General features: G+C 57.8%; 1 protein-coding gene across 1 annotated transcript in view; it reads left to right on the forward strand.

Annotated features, from left to right (window-relative positions):
• Positions 1-13259: 13259 nt before the first annotated feature.
• The window catches only part of ZC3H18 (zinc finger CCCH-type containing 18), a 60324-nt gene continuing 58147 nt past the window's right edge, over positions 13260-15436 (forward strand). The window contains exon 1 of the mRNA XM_073308178.1: positions 13260-13428. The gene's annotated coding sequence lies outside the window, so the exon portion shown is untranslated. The remainder of the gene's footprint in view (positions 13429-15436) is intronic.

Below are 15436 nucleotides of genomic sequence, written 5' to 3' on the forward strand. Positions count from 1 at the left end.
AAATCAGTGTTGGGACAAGAACAAGGATCTCACCATCCAGGCCCATTGGTAATCTGGCTTGATCAGCGAGTTATGGACACTTCCTTTCCCCTTTCTCTGGATAAGGCCTTCACAGTGGTGTCTCGCGACCCCATCCCCGGGGAACTGAGCCCTAGAGAGGCCAGGCCACACGTTCTACAGCTCTGGACATCCTTTCCTAGGCGGGGATTCTCCTCCCCTGGAAGCAGAGGGGAACAATCAGTGATTTCACTCTGTCGTTGCTCCTCTGTATGTGGCTAAGAACTCAAGCTGCTGTGTGACTGAACAATGATGGGGCCAAAGGGCACCCGATGAAGCCAAAGACAGGAGGCCTGGAAGGCTGAGTTGCTGTTTGTTTGCTGACTGATATAAAGCTCAGCATGGTGCATGTTAGACTCTCCGGAGCCCACAGAGTGGGAGGAAAGGATCAGACCCATTTCTCTGTTGCATGCAGCTGTCTGAGAACAGGAGAGCGGTTCCAGCCAGGAGCGGAGTGGAGAGAGTGGGAGGCAGAGCAAGGTGGATGATTCACAACACATCATTCATTCAAGGATTTTGCTGCGTCTCTCGGGCCGCTGGTGAGCAGAAGATCACGATGTTCCTTAATGTGTTTGCTGGGGAAGATGATTTGCCAGTTCACTTACACAGCCCCAGCGTTGGCACGGCCAGGGGCAGCATGCCACCTGGACTGGGTGTCGGGAATGCCAGTTGTGTCGGTTGGGCCTAACGCTACGCACAGCTCACACGTGTGGCTGGTTCTGATCCCAGCAGGGGAGAGTGCCACTTTTCAAAGCAGGGTTCTGCTGTGATCATCATGGCTGGGGATTCAGAAGTCCCCTTCCCTGAAAGTTCTCTGGGAGACTCACTATTCCCACCCATGTTCCTGTCAGGAGGCTGTGGGGTGGGATAGGCCAGAAGGTGAGGTAAGCTAGGGAGCAGATAAAGTCCCAAACTCTGGGTCAGTCTGACTCCCTTTGCCCAGGGCCAGGAGCAAAGGAACTCACCTCCTGGGAACTCCTCCAGCTCCCAGCAAGCAGAGAGGGAGAAGGCCCACCTTTCTCCAGAGACCAGCTGGCACAGCACCCCCCACTTTGATTGCATAGCCCCTCCCAGATCAGCCATGGGCTAGGCAGGGAGCTGGGCTCTCCTTGGGAACAAGCTCACCCCCCACTGGGATGGCAAGGAGCACCTTCCCACTTTGTCCCATGAGGATGCAAGAACCCAGTGGAAACTGATTCGGTTCACAATGGGAGCGAATATTCCCAATGGCATTGTGCACGTGCCCCCTGGCTCTAGACAACACGAGGGAGCCTCATCCAGACATCGTTTCTCAGCACCCTTTGCCCTTCTCCAGCCACTGCCACTGAGGACATCCAAGGGGTTTAATGCTCATCACCCCAGCACTGCAGGGAGTGAGGTGGGGGAGGTGGGGTGGCGTGATTCCCCCAGGTCGCAGGGCCTGCTCACTCCCAGCCAGTGATCACTGTTCGTACAGTGTCACATACATGCACAGTTCCGAATGGGCCCATCCTGGCTCTGCCCAGTCCCCTGGGGAGAGCCAGATCTGCCTCAAGATGTTTAAGGAGACAAGTGGCCAGATCCTCAGCTGGTGTGACTCAGCATTGACTTCGCTGGAACTCCACCAGTTCACACCAGCCGAGGATCAGGCCCCTTGTGGATCAGGCCCGTCAGCTTTGCAGCAGTTGCCCGCCCTCCCCATGCTAACCAAGCAGTCGAAAGGGGAATTGCAGCCAAAGTGGAGCCAGCGCTGCCTACTCTCCTGGAGAATGCAGGGCCACGGTGAGTCCAGAGCTGAATAAAACAGTTCAAGGAAGGCCCTGGGCCTGTGCTTTGCTGGATGGGTGCCTGAGCAGCGCCGAAAACTACTTTACATACAGCAGTCGCACTGGCTAGAAAGTGGAAACTGACATGGTGGAACAGCCCAAGGATCTGTCTAGTGATGTGCCAGAAGCAGGACTCTCAGGAGCCCACCCCTGCCTGCACGGACAGTTGGGGAGATTTCCCTGCCTCCTGGAGAGTTTTTCTCTACCTCCCCCTTCCCCCATGCATATACATATATATCATGGATGCTAAACATCCTTCCTGCCTGTGGTGACAGCCTGGGATCCATAAACATGTAGGTGGAAACTCAGAGCCAATGTTTAGCCTTTGGATTGCCCCAGGACAGGGATAGTTTAAAAATCCTAGGGCACCCCGAACCTGATGACTGACCTGTCTGATGACTGCACTCCGGGGAGCACCGTGTGGTGCTATATGGTCTGTACGCTGCATGGAGGGCCGCACTGCGCTATACAGTCCATATGCTCTGTGCAAGGAGACACTGTGCTCTATGGGCCTCAGCTTTGCACAGGGCATTGCTGTGCTCCAGGGGCCAGGCATGCCGCGTTGGGCCAGGCTGGGCTTTCCACACAGGGTGACTGCGACGGGGTGTTCAAACCCCCTGCCAGGCAAGGAAAGGTTAAAACAGCTTTGGGCTCTGGCAGCCCCGCCCTGCCACACCTGCTAGGCATGCCAGTCTTAAAGGTGGAGCCTTGAAAGGGAGGCGCTAAATTCAGTAGGGCCCAGGTTGGGAGGTGAACAGACCCCTCCACTTTAGCACCCACCCAGCCAGGAGTGCTGCAGGGGATGGGGCTGCCTGGGGGTCCTGTGAACCCTGAGACACTGCACTGGGCCATGGCTCATCAGGTATCTCCCAAGGGGAGGAGGCCAGGGACAAGTTTGGACTATTTTTGTGTTGTGCTTTTCCTTTGGTACCTTTCCTCCAAGGCCTCGCAGGGTCCTGGGAAAGAAGGCCTGAGGCAGGCTGCAGTAGGACATAGCCCAGGGAAGAAGCAGGAGGTCTGAAGAAACAGACCTTCATCACCTGCTACAGGGGCCCTGGGCAGGAACCCAGGGCAGGGGCGCTGGAGCAATGTGTATCCTGAGGGTGCCGAGAGCCATTGAACCAAACTGTAACCCCGGTATGTGATGGAGGCCACTTCAAGCTGGGGGGGGGCGTGGCAACACCCCCAGAACCCCTAGTTCTAGCACCTACAACCCAGAGTAGAGGGAGGGGCTGGGTTCCCCTCCAGACCACCATGGAATGGCTGGGAGATGCCCCAGACAGCGCTCAGAAGGGGTAAGTCTATGCAGCATGAGTGTCAGAGCCCAGGAGATTCAGAGACCACCCTCCCTGCCCCTTCCTGGGGTCTCTGTGCCCCGGCTCTAGCCTGAGCTCAAACCAGTTTTAGCCCCACAGCCCGAGTCGGCTGAGTCGGGCCAGCCAGGGCCGTGCCATGGGTCTCTTAGAGCAGTGTAGACGTACCCAATAACAAGTGGGCCTCGAGTTGGGCTGGAGACCAGGCACTGGGCTGCTGCTCTGTTACCGAACTGGCCTCTGACTTCTCCCGAACCATCAGGACTGAGTGTGACCGGCCCTTCCAGACGCCCGCAGCGTGGCCTGGCACACAGGAGCCACTCCGGGGAGCGGAGATACGCTGCCCTGTTCCCTGAAAGCCTGGCAAATGCCTCCCCTTTGGATGGGGTTGGAGCTCCCTCTTGTGGCAGATTGGATACATACCAGGGTCTGTGTGGTGGGGAGAACGTATGAACTGTGGGATGTGCATAGAGCAGTGGGTCTCAACCTGTTTATTATTGTGGGCCGCAGGCTGAGAACCGCAGCGCCCCCCCAAACCCCTCAACAATCCCCTATGCCTAGTGCCCCTGCCCAGAGCTGGGCCAGGAGCAGAGCCTGGGTGCTGGGCTGGGTAGCCGGCACCCAGACCCCCACGTGGGACGGGGCAGCTGGACCTTGGACCCTGCAGCAGGGCCAGACACCAGACCCCAGGACCCCACCGGACGGGGCTGGGCAGCCAGACCCAACCCCTGGATAGCAGCCCCACCTAAAACCTGGAGGTGCTGCCGCACCCTAGCAAAACTCTAGAACCCAGAGCCTCCCCGCACCCACACTCCCGCCCCCATGCACACTCACCACCCCCTTTCTGGCAGGAGCGCTCCTGCAGGCTGCCTTACTCTCTCTTCCCCTCAGCCAGCCCCGCCCCCTGCCTGACCAGCGCCCCAAAATTTGAATTTTTTTTTTTAGCACACAGCTGGGCCACATGCGCACTGGCTGAGAACCGCTGGGATAGAACCTGCGTTAGCCAACCTGGTGCAAAACTGGGCCTATTCTGGGCACAGGGAGCATGATTTACCCAAATAGTGCAATCACAGCAGCCCCTAATGTGGATGCAGTTCTAGCCATACAGAAGAGCCTTCTATTAGTAACCCTACCCTTACAGGAACAAGCCATGCTGGTATAAATGAGTCCACGCCAGGGGGTTGTACCATCCCTCTATAGTGAAAGTGATGCCACTTCAGGGGGCAGACAAATGAGTGCGGATAGCCAGGAGTTGGGAGCAGAAAGAGATGGGATTCGGTCGAGGAAGGTCTGCTAAGGAAACTAAGCTGTCACTGGGTGAGAGGCAAAGTATTGTCATGTCTCAAATGGGCTGGGAGACAGACAGCAAAGAGCAGGGTTAAATGGTCCCTTTTCACCTGGGCAAAGGAGTTACCAGCACGGCCTCCAGGTTCCAGGCTAGGTCTCATGGTGGTTAATAGGTTCATTAGTGATCTGGCCAGGGGAGGGATCCGGGAGCCAGGAAAATGTCCCAAAGACACCAAGTGATTTGAGTTAGTCGGTGCCAGGGAAGCATGAGAGGAACGTCAGAGAGACCTGAGAAGCCAGGCAGTGAGCAACAGGATGGCAAATGCAGCCTGGTTGAGGAATTCCCAGCTGACCAAGGCCAGTGCGGAGGGGCAGCTGAACGGGGCCAGGAAAGCTCAGAGAATCAAGCTCAGGGTCGCCATAGCGAGCGCAGGGCTCCCTTCTTTGTTTCCTCTGCAGGTGCCTGGCTGTCGGGCTCCCATATGCCATTTCCACTGAGCTTCTGGCCCCAACATTTCTGGGGTTTGATGCCTCTCTGGGCAGCCACAGCAGGGCCCCAGCTGCCAGGTACCTCGTCCTGCACATCCCCGAACACAGTGCAGTCGGGCTCCTCTTTCACGACTTGTACCCAGCTGGCTGTGCTTACAGGTGCCAACACGAAGGCAGGGGCAGCTGTTGGGGAAACGCAGGCAGACACAAGTGTTAGGTCTCAGCTGGCTTGTGCTGCACTCCAGGGTAAGGGAAGGGGGCATCCCCAGTCAGACCCAGGGGCTTCTGCAGGCCAGAGCTCCTCCCTTCCCTGCAGCTTTACCCCTTGCCTGGTGGTTGAGGCCTCCAGGCCTGTGTGTGGCCAGCCCAGCTGTAATTAGCAGCTTCACAGCTTGTTCGCCCCTTCATTAGAAAATGTAAATGCAGTGAAACAGGAGCAGAACCCAGCCCCTTCCATTCGGCTCTGCTGCAGAGGGATCCCTTCCTGTGAGTAGAGCCCTGCAAATGCGGGTATCCACTTTATATTCATTGATTGCCACATGCACGGGTGCGAGTATCCATGGACCATTTCTATGGAGAGCAGAGTGGGTGCGGATACAAATTTTGTACCCAGGGCTCTGACGGTAAGAGCCGCATGGGCAACTCTGAGGAACCAGGGCACAGACTCTCCACCTGCCCTGGACGGAGGGCCAGGGAGGTAAGGACAGGGGCCAGGGACTGCTCAGGCCCCCCACCCAGGGCAGGTGGAGGGTCCTCTGTGGCTCCCCTCAGCTCCCGCCCTGCTCTTACCATGGCCGGGCTGCAGCTCCGAACCGCTTCCGACCCCCACTGGAGCCGTGTTGGGGAGAGCTGCGCTGGCAGCTGTGGGGAGCCTGGGTCCCTCCACCTGCCCTGGGCAGAAGATCTGGGGGACAGGGACACTGGTGCAGGGGCTGGGGAGCAGGGGCACAGGTTGGTGGGGAGGGTGGCTCAGAGCCGCAGCCTGGCCATGGTAAGAGCCAGGCGGGCAGCTGTGAGGAGCCACTGTGGACCCTCCACCTGCCCAGGGCAAGGGGGCCTGAGCAGTTCCCAGCCAGCTTCACAGATCACCCCCCTTCCCCCTGCCAGGCCAGCACGGAGCCCAGCTGGGGAGCTGCAGTGGACCCTCCAGCTGCCTGCAATGCGTGCAGGGGGGAGGCAGAGAGCAGCCCCCAGCTGTGTCCCCACTCCCCAGGGTCCCCACCCAGCTGAGAGCAAGTGGAGGGTCCATGACTCCGCGTGGATCCCCACAGCTGCACGCGTGACTCTCCCTGACGGGGCTTCAGCGGGAGGGTGCCTCAGAGCTGCACCCCGGCCTCAGTAAGTAGAGCCCTGCAAATCCATGGGTACCTGCGTATCACGGATAGGGTGTCAATACACATTATTGTATCCGCTCAGGGCTCCGCCTGTCGGAAGTACAGGTGAGTGAGTGGATGGGTGGATAGGTGTGGGGGGTAGACAGCTGGGTGGAGGCGAGGGGATGATGGGGGTAGGGGTAGATGGCTGGGTGGAGGCGAGGGGATGATGGGGGTAGGGGTAGATGGCTGGGTGGAGGCGAGGGGATGATGGGGGTAGGGGTAGATGGCTGGGTGGAGGCGAGGGGATGATGGGGGTAGGGGTAGATGGCTGGGTGGAGGCGAGGGGATGATGGGGGTAGGGGTAGATGGCTGGGTGGAGGTGAGGGGATGATGGGGGTAGGGGTAGATGGCTGGGTGGAGGTGAGGGGATGATGGGGGTAGGGGTAGATGGCTGGGTGGAGGCGAGGGGATGATGGGGGTAGGGGTAGATGGCTGGGTGGAGGCGAGGGGATGATGGGGGTAGGGGTAGATGGCTGGGTGGAGGCGAGGGGATGATGGGGGTAGGGGTAGATGGCTGGGTGGAGGCGAGGGGATGATGGGGGTAGGGGTAGATGGCTGGGTGGAGGTGAGGGGATGATGGGGGTAGGGGTAGATGGCTGGGTGGAGGCGAGGGGATGATGGGGGTAGGGGTAGATGGCTGGGTGGAGGCGAGGGGATGATGGGGGTAGGGGTAGATGGCTGGGTGGAGGCGAGGGGATGATGGGGGTAGGGGTAGATGGCTGGGTGGAGGCGAGGGGATGATGGGGGTAGGGGTAGATGGCTGGGTGGAGGCGAGGGGATGATGGGGGTAGGGGTAGATGGCTGGGTGGAGGCGAGGGGATGATGGGGGTAGGGGTAGATGGCTGGGTGGAGGCGAGGGGATGATGGGGGTAGGGGTAGATGGCTGGGTGGAGGCGAGGGGATGATGGGGGTAGGGGTAGATGGCTGGGTGGAGGTGAGGGGATGATGGGGGTAGGGGTAGATGGCTGGGTGGAGGTGAGGGGATGATGGGGGTAGGGGTAGATGGCTGGGTGGAGGCGAGGGGATGATGGGGGTAGGGGTAGATGGCTGGGTGGAGGCGAGGGGATGATGGGGGTAGGGGTAGATGGCTGGGTGGAGGCGAGGGGATGATGGGGGTAGGGGTAGATGGCTGGGTGGAGGCGAGGGGATGATGGGGGTAGGGGTAGATGGCTGGGTGGAGGCGAGGGGATGATGGGGGTAGGGGTAGATGGCTGGGTGGAGGTGAGGGGATGATGGGGGTAGGGGTAGATGGCTGGGTGGAGGCGAGGGGATGATGGGGGTAGGGGTAGATGGCTGGGTGGAGGTGAGGGGATGATGGGGGTAGGGGTAGATGGCTGGGTGGAGGCGAGGGGATGATGGGGGTAGGGGTAGATGGCTGGGTGGAGGCGAGGGGATGATGGGGGTAGGGGTAGATGGCTGGGTGGAGGTGAGGGGATGATGGGGGTAGGGGTAGATGGCTGGGTGGAGGTGAGGGGATGATGGGGGTAGGGGTAGATGGCTGGGTGGAGGCGAGGGGATGATGGGGGTAGGGGTAGATGGCTGGGTGGAGGTGAGGGGATGATGGGGGTAGGGGTAGATGGCTGGGTGGAGGTGAGGGGATGATGGGGGTAGGGGTAGATGGCTGGGTGGAGGTGAGGGGATGATGGGGGTAGGGGTAGATGGCTGGGTGGAGGTGAGGGGATGGTGGGTGGATGGGGGTGGGGGGCAGATGGCTGGGGTTGGGGATGGAGTTTTCACCTGTCTTTGATCTCCCTACTTAAAGATGCCATGTTGCAAACAGTATCAATTTGCCTCAATGTCTGACACTCTCCTTCCCCTGCCTGTTAGCGTGGAGTCATGCCCCACCCCCCCACTCCTCCCAGGCCAGTTCTCAAAGAGCCTGGGTAACTAGCTGCCCTTCCAAACCTCACACCCCAGCCTTCGGTGAAATGCAGAAGGCCGGGTCTTACTTGCCATTTCTTCTCCCCGTTTCTCAGAGAGTAGCTCATCCAGGTGCCACCCTAAACCCATTGTCTCCCGCCCCTGGGGCAGCCCCCCACCTGCCCGCTGCATGGCTTCTCAACTGTCCACCCAGTTCAGTGGGCTTGGTACGTGCACCATGCCTGGGACAGATGCAGAGCCATGAGGTTCCTCATGTAATAGTCCTTGGCCTCCCGTCTCATCAAGGGTCCTGACTGCACCTGGTGGCAGGCTCACAGGGTCAGCAGAGGAGCATGGCACCATGCCCCAGGGTGCATTTTAGAAGCTGCATTAGAAGACGGACTCAGCTGCTCCAGTGCCTTGTTGGAGTCCCCAGCAGCCAGATCCATGCGCAAAACACACCTTCACCTGAGCACGGTGTTGCCACCTGCAGCTGGAAGGAAGAAAGACCCAGTCGAAGGGAGAGAGATCCACGCTTAGGTCCTTCACATGCCTAGCAGCAGAAAGGCTGCCCTGTGGGGGGCCCAGGGCTGGCTGGGGCAGAGAGATGCACTGATTCAAAGCCATTCCCAGGAACCCCCATGCTGGTAGAAATCCAAAGACACCCTGGCAAGGGGGTCAGCGTTCTGTATTCGCAGGGGTGGAGGCTGGCATATGGAATATCAGAGCTGAGTCTTAGGGGAGCCCAGAGCAGCTCAGAGTCTGTGTCCCGTCTGCACCACGGGTTGGATTTTCTTGGGGTGATCCCGTGGGCCCAAGCAAATCATGGGGCTGTTGCTTGTAGAATCCTTGACAGAGTCTTCCGGCGTCAAGTTCCTCCGCCTGGAAAGAGAGACCTTAATTTTGCAAAGGGAAGCCACAGGCTAACCCTAAAAGGCCCAATTAGAAAGAGCGAGGCTGAGGATATTGACTCCCTGAGGCCTAGATCCACCCCTCGGGCTGGAAGGGAGGTGGTGCTGTCAGGGACCAGCCCAGCGCTCAGCACTGGTTGGAAAATCCCTCAAGCTGAGGAACAGCGAAGGTGAAGGGACCCCCCAACTACACCTCCTCTTTCCCTGACGGGCCCCCCACTCCTCCTGATCTTCCCTGGCATAGCACGTGTGAGGGGGGCTTGTGAGAGGGGGAAGAGGTTCCCTGTGCTGGTAATTATCCCTGCAGGTTCACACCTGCTTTATGGCCCTTTTCACAGGCAGAGCCGGCACAGAGAAATCTCAGAGCAAGGATGAATTGGGCCCACTGGAGCAAACCAGGCCTTTTCTGTGATTCTCACCCCTGGTACTGTGGGTGCCGGTCAGTGTCTCAGTGCAGAGAGTCTTCTAATGCTCAGAATTAAGCTCAGTAAAAAATATTAATGTCTAATCAATTTCTGTTGGCTTGTAAATTACAGACCCTGACTGCCCTTTAAATACCACCCGAACATCCAGGCCTGTCCCGGAGCTCCTCAGACCTCTGGGATGCTGTAACAAGGACGGAGAATGGCCAGACCAGAGCATACGTCGTAGAAGGTGGAATAAGGGAAACAAAACCCAGGCTGTTTCCCCTGAAACAAAACACTGCCGGCTGTTCCTCTATGGGAAACTCCAGTCGTAAATGGTGCACTAACCACGAACCACCGGCACTTCCGAACAGAGCGGCACCCGAGGGCTTTATCGTCAAACTCTTCAGGGGCCACTTTGCAAAAATTCAATGTGAACAGAGGCAGAAGAACTGAACAGCTCACAGTGAACCAAACCAAGAGATTCTGTTCCTCTACCAGGCCTCTTCTACACAGGGGTTTCGGCCCCCGGGATAGCTACACCAGTGCAAACCCCTCATGTTGACATAAGTTGCAGTGGCATAAACCGTGTCTGCACTAAGGGTTTTCCCAATGCAGCTACCTGATGGGCAAAACCTCAGGGCCAAATTCTCTGCTGATGTAAACTGGCACAGCTCTATTTGGATTCAGCCCCCAGCGTCAACAAGGCCTCACACAGAGTTGAGCCTGGACACCAATGATCAGATCTGGATCAGGAGATGCCTAACCCCAAGACTGGGAGTCTTTGGATCTGGATTATGGAGTTTGACTTTCTTTTGTATCAAAGAAGATAAAGGTGGAGAGGATCCTGTTGCAGGCACCAAGGGAAAACACCCTCCTGTGCCACATTCCCTGCCTTTGGGTGCATCACTCTTCACGCCATCTATCCATCCATTCCCACTCGGATCTGATCCTTCTCAAGGGTGAAATTTGAGTTCTCAGCTTTACAGGGAACACTTTTAAAATAAACACACAGTGACAGGCAGTCCTTGACACTGTGCATAACAATAAGATAGCACCAAGGGACTGAGCTGGTGTGGTCTCAGGACAACCCGGTAACTAGCCAATGGGTTAATAAACTCAGAAGGGCCCTGACCTACCACATCCTGCTGCAGTCTCTCATAGCTGGGTTTCTTGGATCTAAGCGTCGCCCCAGGCTGGAGTTCCATCAGGGGAGATGGAGAGTGTGAGTAAAGCCATGGTAAAAGTGTCAGAAATCTCACCCAAGACCTGACATGCAGCATCACCTCAAATTCCAGTTCCGGGCATCCCAAACCACACATCCCAGTCCTGAGCTACAGCCCCCTCGGCTATTCTCAATCACTGGTGGGAGAATTTGCCAACGGTTAGAGCCGGGGCAGGGAGTCAGGTGAGCTGGGTTTTATCCCTGGCCATGTCACTGACCCGCTGGGTGGCCTATCCAAGTTTCTTAACCTCTGTCTCCTTCAGTTTTCCCATCTGTAAATACAGGCATTTGCTGTACCTGTGTTAACTCCGCCCCCTACAGATGGTATCCTGCCATCTTTCCCTCTTTGCACACAGCATATAGAAAATATGCCCCAGCACATTGCTTTTATAACTTAGTGCGTGCATGTCTCCACTACCATGTGCTGCTTTAACACCACACGTACCTTCTCTCTTTTCAAACACAAGGATACTGCAATATGCTAGCTCTGGGTCTAACAATCCACAGAGAATTGGTGGCCACGTGGAATCATAAGGCCAGATTCTGTGAGGTGCTAAGCATAAACTGATCACCTGGCACATTCAGGACTTTAATGATGAACGGGGGTGGGGAGGCGTGTGATTACCTTGTCTACTCAGGAATTTGTAAAATCCTTGTTTCCATGGTGTGCCTGACTGGAAAGCAGGCCCACCACTACACAACTGTCAGTGAGACATTCTTGGGTTTGTGATCCCTAACAGAATGAAGCCCTGTCTTATGATAAGATGATGCCAACTGCCTTTCCGGCTTTCCTAGGGCTATCGTGACAGAGGCAGAGTTAAGGTGATTTGGGTTCTTTGCTTGATAACTGCATTTAACTTTAACTCTGCATTTCCATGGGTTGCTTTTTGGTTTTTGTTTTGTTTTAACTTTAACATTCTTGAAAGACAATATACACACAGACTTCTGCTCTGGGCCTACAGTCTGTGTGCGCCTGGCACCTGCCGTTGTGCTGTATAAGCATTGGGTTTCATTGTTGCATTGACCCCTATGCGTTGTGGTGTGCTGCATTGCCTTGCCTCGCCTTTCAGTGCCTGGTAGGGGGATCAGGGCGGTGTTGTGTAGCACTGAGCTCTCTGGCAATAGAGCTGGATGCAGGGCACCATCGTGTGTGTTGTGTCACTCTGTGAGCGAATGAATGGCTCATACACACACTGCCCACCCCCCCCCGCCTGCTACACACACACTGCCCGCCCCCCCCAGCCTCCTACACACACACACACACTGCCCGCCCCCCCCAGCCTCCTACACACACACACACACTGCCCGTCCCCCCAGCCTGCTACACACACACACACACACTGCCCGCCCCCCAGCCTGCTACACACACACACACACACAGCCCGCCCCCCCCAGCCTGCTACACACACACACACACTGCCCGCCCCCCCAACCTGCTACACACACACACACACTGCCCGCCCCCCCAACCTGCTACACACACACACTGCCCGTCCCCCCAGCCTGCTACACACACACACACACACACTGCCCGTCCCCCCCAGCCTGCTACACACACACACACTGCCCACCCCCCCAGCCTGCTACACACACACACACACACTGCCCGCCCCCCCAGCCTGCTACACACACACACACACACTGCCCGCCCCCCCAGCCTGCTACACACACACACACACTGCCCGACCCCCGCCTGCTACACACACACACACACTGCCCGCCCCCCCAGCCTGCTACACACACACACACTGCCCGCCCCCCCAGCCTGCTACACACACACACTGCCCCTCCCCCCCAGCCTGCTACACACACACACACTGCCCCTCCCCCCCAGCCTGCTACACACACACACACACACACACTGCCCCTCCCCCCCAGCCTGCTACACACACACACACACTGCCCGCCCCCCCAGCCTGCTACACACACACACACACACTGCCCGCCCCCCCAGCCTGCTACACACACACACACTGCCCGCCCCCCCCAGCCTGCTACACACACAAACACTGCCCGCCCCCCCAGCCTGCTACACACACACACACACACTGCCCGCCCCCCCAGCCTGCTACACACACACACACACTGCCCGCCCCCCCAGCCTGCTACACACACACACACTGCCCGCCCCCCCAGCCTGCTACACACACACACTGCCCGCCCCCCAGCCTGCTACACACACACACACTGCCCGTCCCCCCCAGCCTGCTACACACACACACACACTGCCCGCCCCCCCAGCCTGCTACACACACACACACACACTGCCCGTCCCCCCCAGCCTGCTACACACACACACACACACTGCCCGTCCCCCCCAGCCTGCTACACACACACACACACTGCCCGCCCCCCCCAGCCTGCTACACACACACACACACACTGCCTGCCTCCCAGCACATAAACACACAGCCTGACACCCCCCTCCACACATACCCCCCCAGCTTGCGACGCACACAGCCCCCCGCGGCCTGGTGCCGCTGGCCCTTTAAGGCCGGCCGGGTGCGGGCGGGGCGGCCCCGCTCCGGGAGGCTGTCGCGTTCCGATGATGTCACACAATGGCCGCCCTGCGCCGCCGCCGCGAGTAGAGGCCCCGTCCCGCGCCGCCCGCGCTGAGAGCCGGAGCCGCCTCCCCCACCCGCCTCCGAGGCGCTGCCGCCCCCCCGCCCCCGCCCCGCGCGAGCCGCCCGCCCCCGCCCAGGTGAGAAGCCGCGGGGCGGCCTAGCCGCCGGGGGGGGCCCCAGGGAGCCGGGCGCCTGGGGGGGCCGCGCCGGGCTCCGGCCCCGGGCCGCGGGAGGGGCTGGGCCCTCGGCGCGGGGCGGGCCCGACTCCCAGGATGGAGGGCGGGGCGAGGGCCTGGCCCCACGTGGGGATGGCGGGGGCGCCGGAGGGGCTGGGGGGAGCCTGACCCTGAGGTGGGGGCCGCAGGGGGGCTCTGCCCCCCGGGCTGGGAGCCGGGCGGCAATGGGGGGGGCCCTCCTCCCGCACGGGCGAGGGACAGCGGAGCGGATCTGGCCCCCCTGCCCAGGCCGGGGTCGAAGGGAGGAAGCTGTGTGGAGAAGCGGGGGCCTGCGGGGTGGAGAGGGATGGGGCATTGGGGGGCTGCAGCAGGGCCGGCCTAGGGTGGGGTCGCAGGCAGCTCTCACCGTGGGTGGGCAGTGGCAGGGCAGGGCTGTGCTGCATGTCCGGGGTTCTCAACTTTTTTCTCTCTGAACCCACCCACCCCCCCACACACACACCCCCAGCCTGCCCCAACGTGCTGTAAAAACTCCACAGCCCCCCTGTGCCACAGTCACTGGTTTTCTGCAGAAAAAAAGCCAGGGCCAGAGTTAAGAGGTAGCAGGCAGGATATTTGCCTGCAGCCCCGAAAAACTACATAGCTCAGGCGTTGGCTTTAGCCTTGGGTGGCAGGGCTCCGGGCTTGAGCTCCATACCGTGGGGCTTTGGCTTTCTACCCTGGCCCCCAGCAAGTCTAATGCGGGCCCTGCTTGGTGGCCCCCCCGAAACCTGCTTGCCCCCCGCCTCTTCTTCCCAGGGAGCCCCGGACTCCTGGTTGAGAACCCCAACTGTACCGTGAGCTGCCCCAAGTGGCTAGGTGCAGGTGGTATCTGGAGAAGGTGAGGGTCTGAGCTAGTATGCCCACTGGTAAATATATGGGGAGATGATGGATTATTTAAACTGGACAGTTTGTTCAGAATTGTGGATAGATGCAAAGTGCCCTTAAGAGAGGCAACAGGAAAAATTTTACTGATGAAAACCCTTCAGGGCTGTCTGGAAAACATGCACTCTGGAAATCCAGATGCTGCTCTCTATGCTTTTAATGCATAATGTTTTACAGCTAAACTTGTTTTTCTCTTGTCGCTTCTAGTGACATTGCATATGTGGATTTGTTTTAGAATGAGTTTTGCATATTAGGAATATAGGTGTTGTGTTATTGAACTCATAAATTAGATGCTCTAACCCTTTTGTTTAGAAAGGTAGTCTTTGCAATATAGATATCTATGCCCTGTTGGGTTGTTTCATCTGGACAGTGAAACAGTAACACTAAAGCCTCTCCATGGTATAGCTGTAGCCATGTTAGCAGCAGCTATATTTCAAAACTCTAGTTTCTCGGTTGAGTTCCCTGAGCAGTGTGGACAGGGTTTTTTCCTCAGAATTGTGCTGCAGTTGCTCACTGACTTGATTTTCAGACAAATCTGTCAGCAGTGGTTCAACTGTTTCAAAAAACAATTGTTACTAGCACTATTCCAGCAGTAGCATGAACTAGGGCAAATGTGTGAATTCTTTCTCCTGATCTTTATAGGGTTTGTCCAGAGTGTGGAAAGAGGTTAAGATCTTTTCCTAGTGTAAACAAACCCTTAACAACCATCTCACTCAACTTATTTTAATGCAGTTTAACTCTGAAACCGAATTATTAATGAATAATGTACTTGTTAAGCTAAAAAAATTCATTTATTCTCTGTAGTTAGACTAATGTGCCAATAGTTTAAAGTGGGAATTCCACAGATTACAGATACTAGAAAAGCTTTGCATGGTCTAATAGTAGCAGCTACAAGGTTATGGGAGAGGTAAACTAAAGGAGAACCCTAACAATTGTTTCAGCAGCCAGGGGGCTACCTCTCCCACAACCTCCTAGCTGTACTGAGGAGGGGTGTCTTCTAATTGTTTCTCACTCAACTTCTGTGTTATAAGGTGTCCTTTTCTCCAGG

Source organism: Lepidochelys kempii, chromosome 12 (assembly GCF_965140265.1).
Source record: "Lepidochelys kempii isolate rLepKem1 chromosome 12, rLepKem1.hap2, whole genome shotgun sequence".
Taxonomy (NCBI): domain Eukaryota; kingdom Metazoa; phylum Chordata; order Testudines; family Cheloniidae; genus Lepidochelys; species Lepidochelys kempii.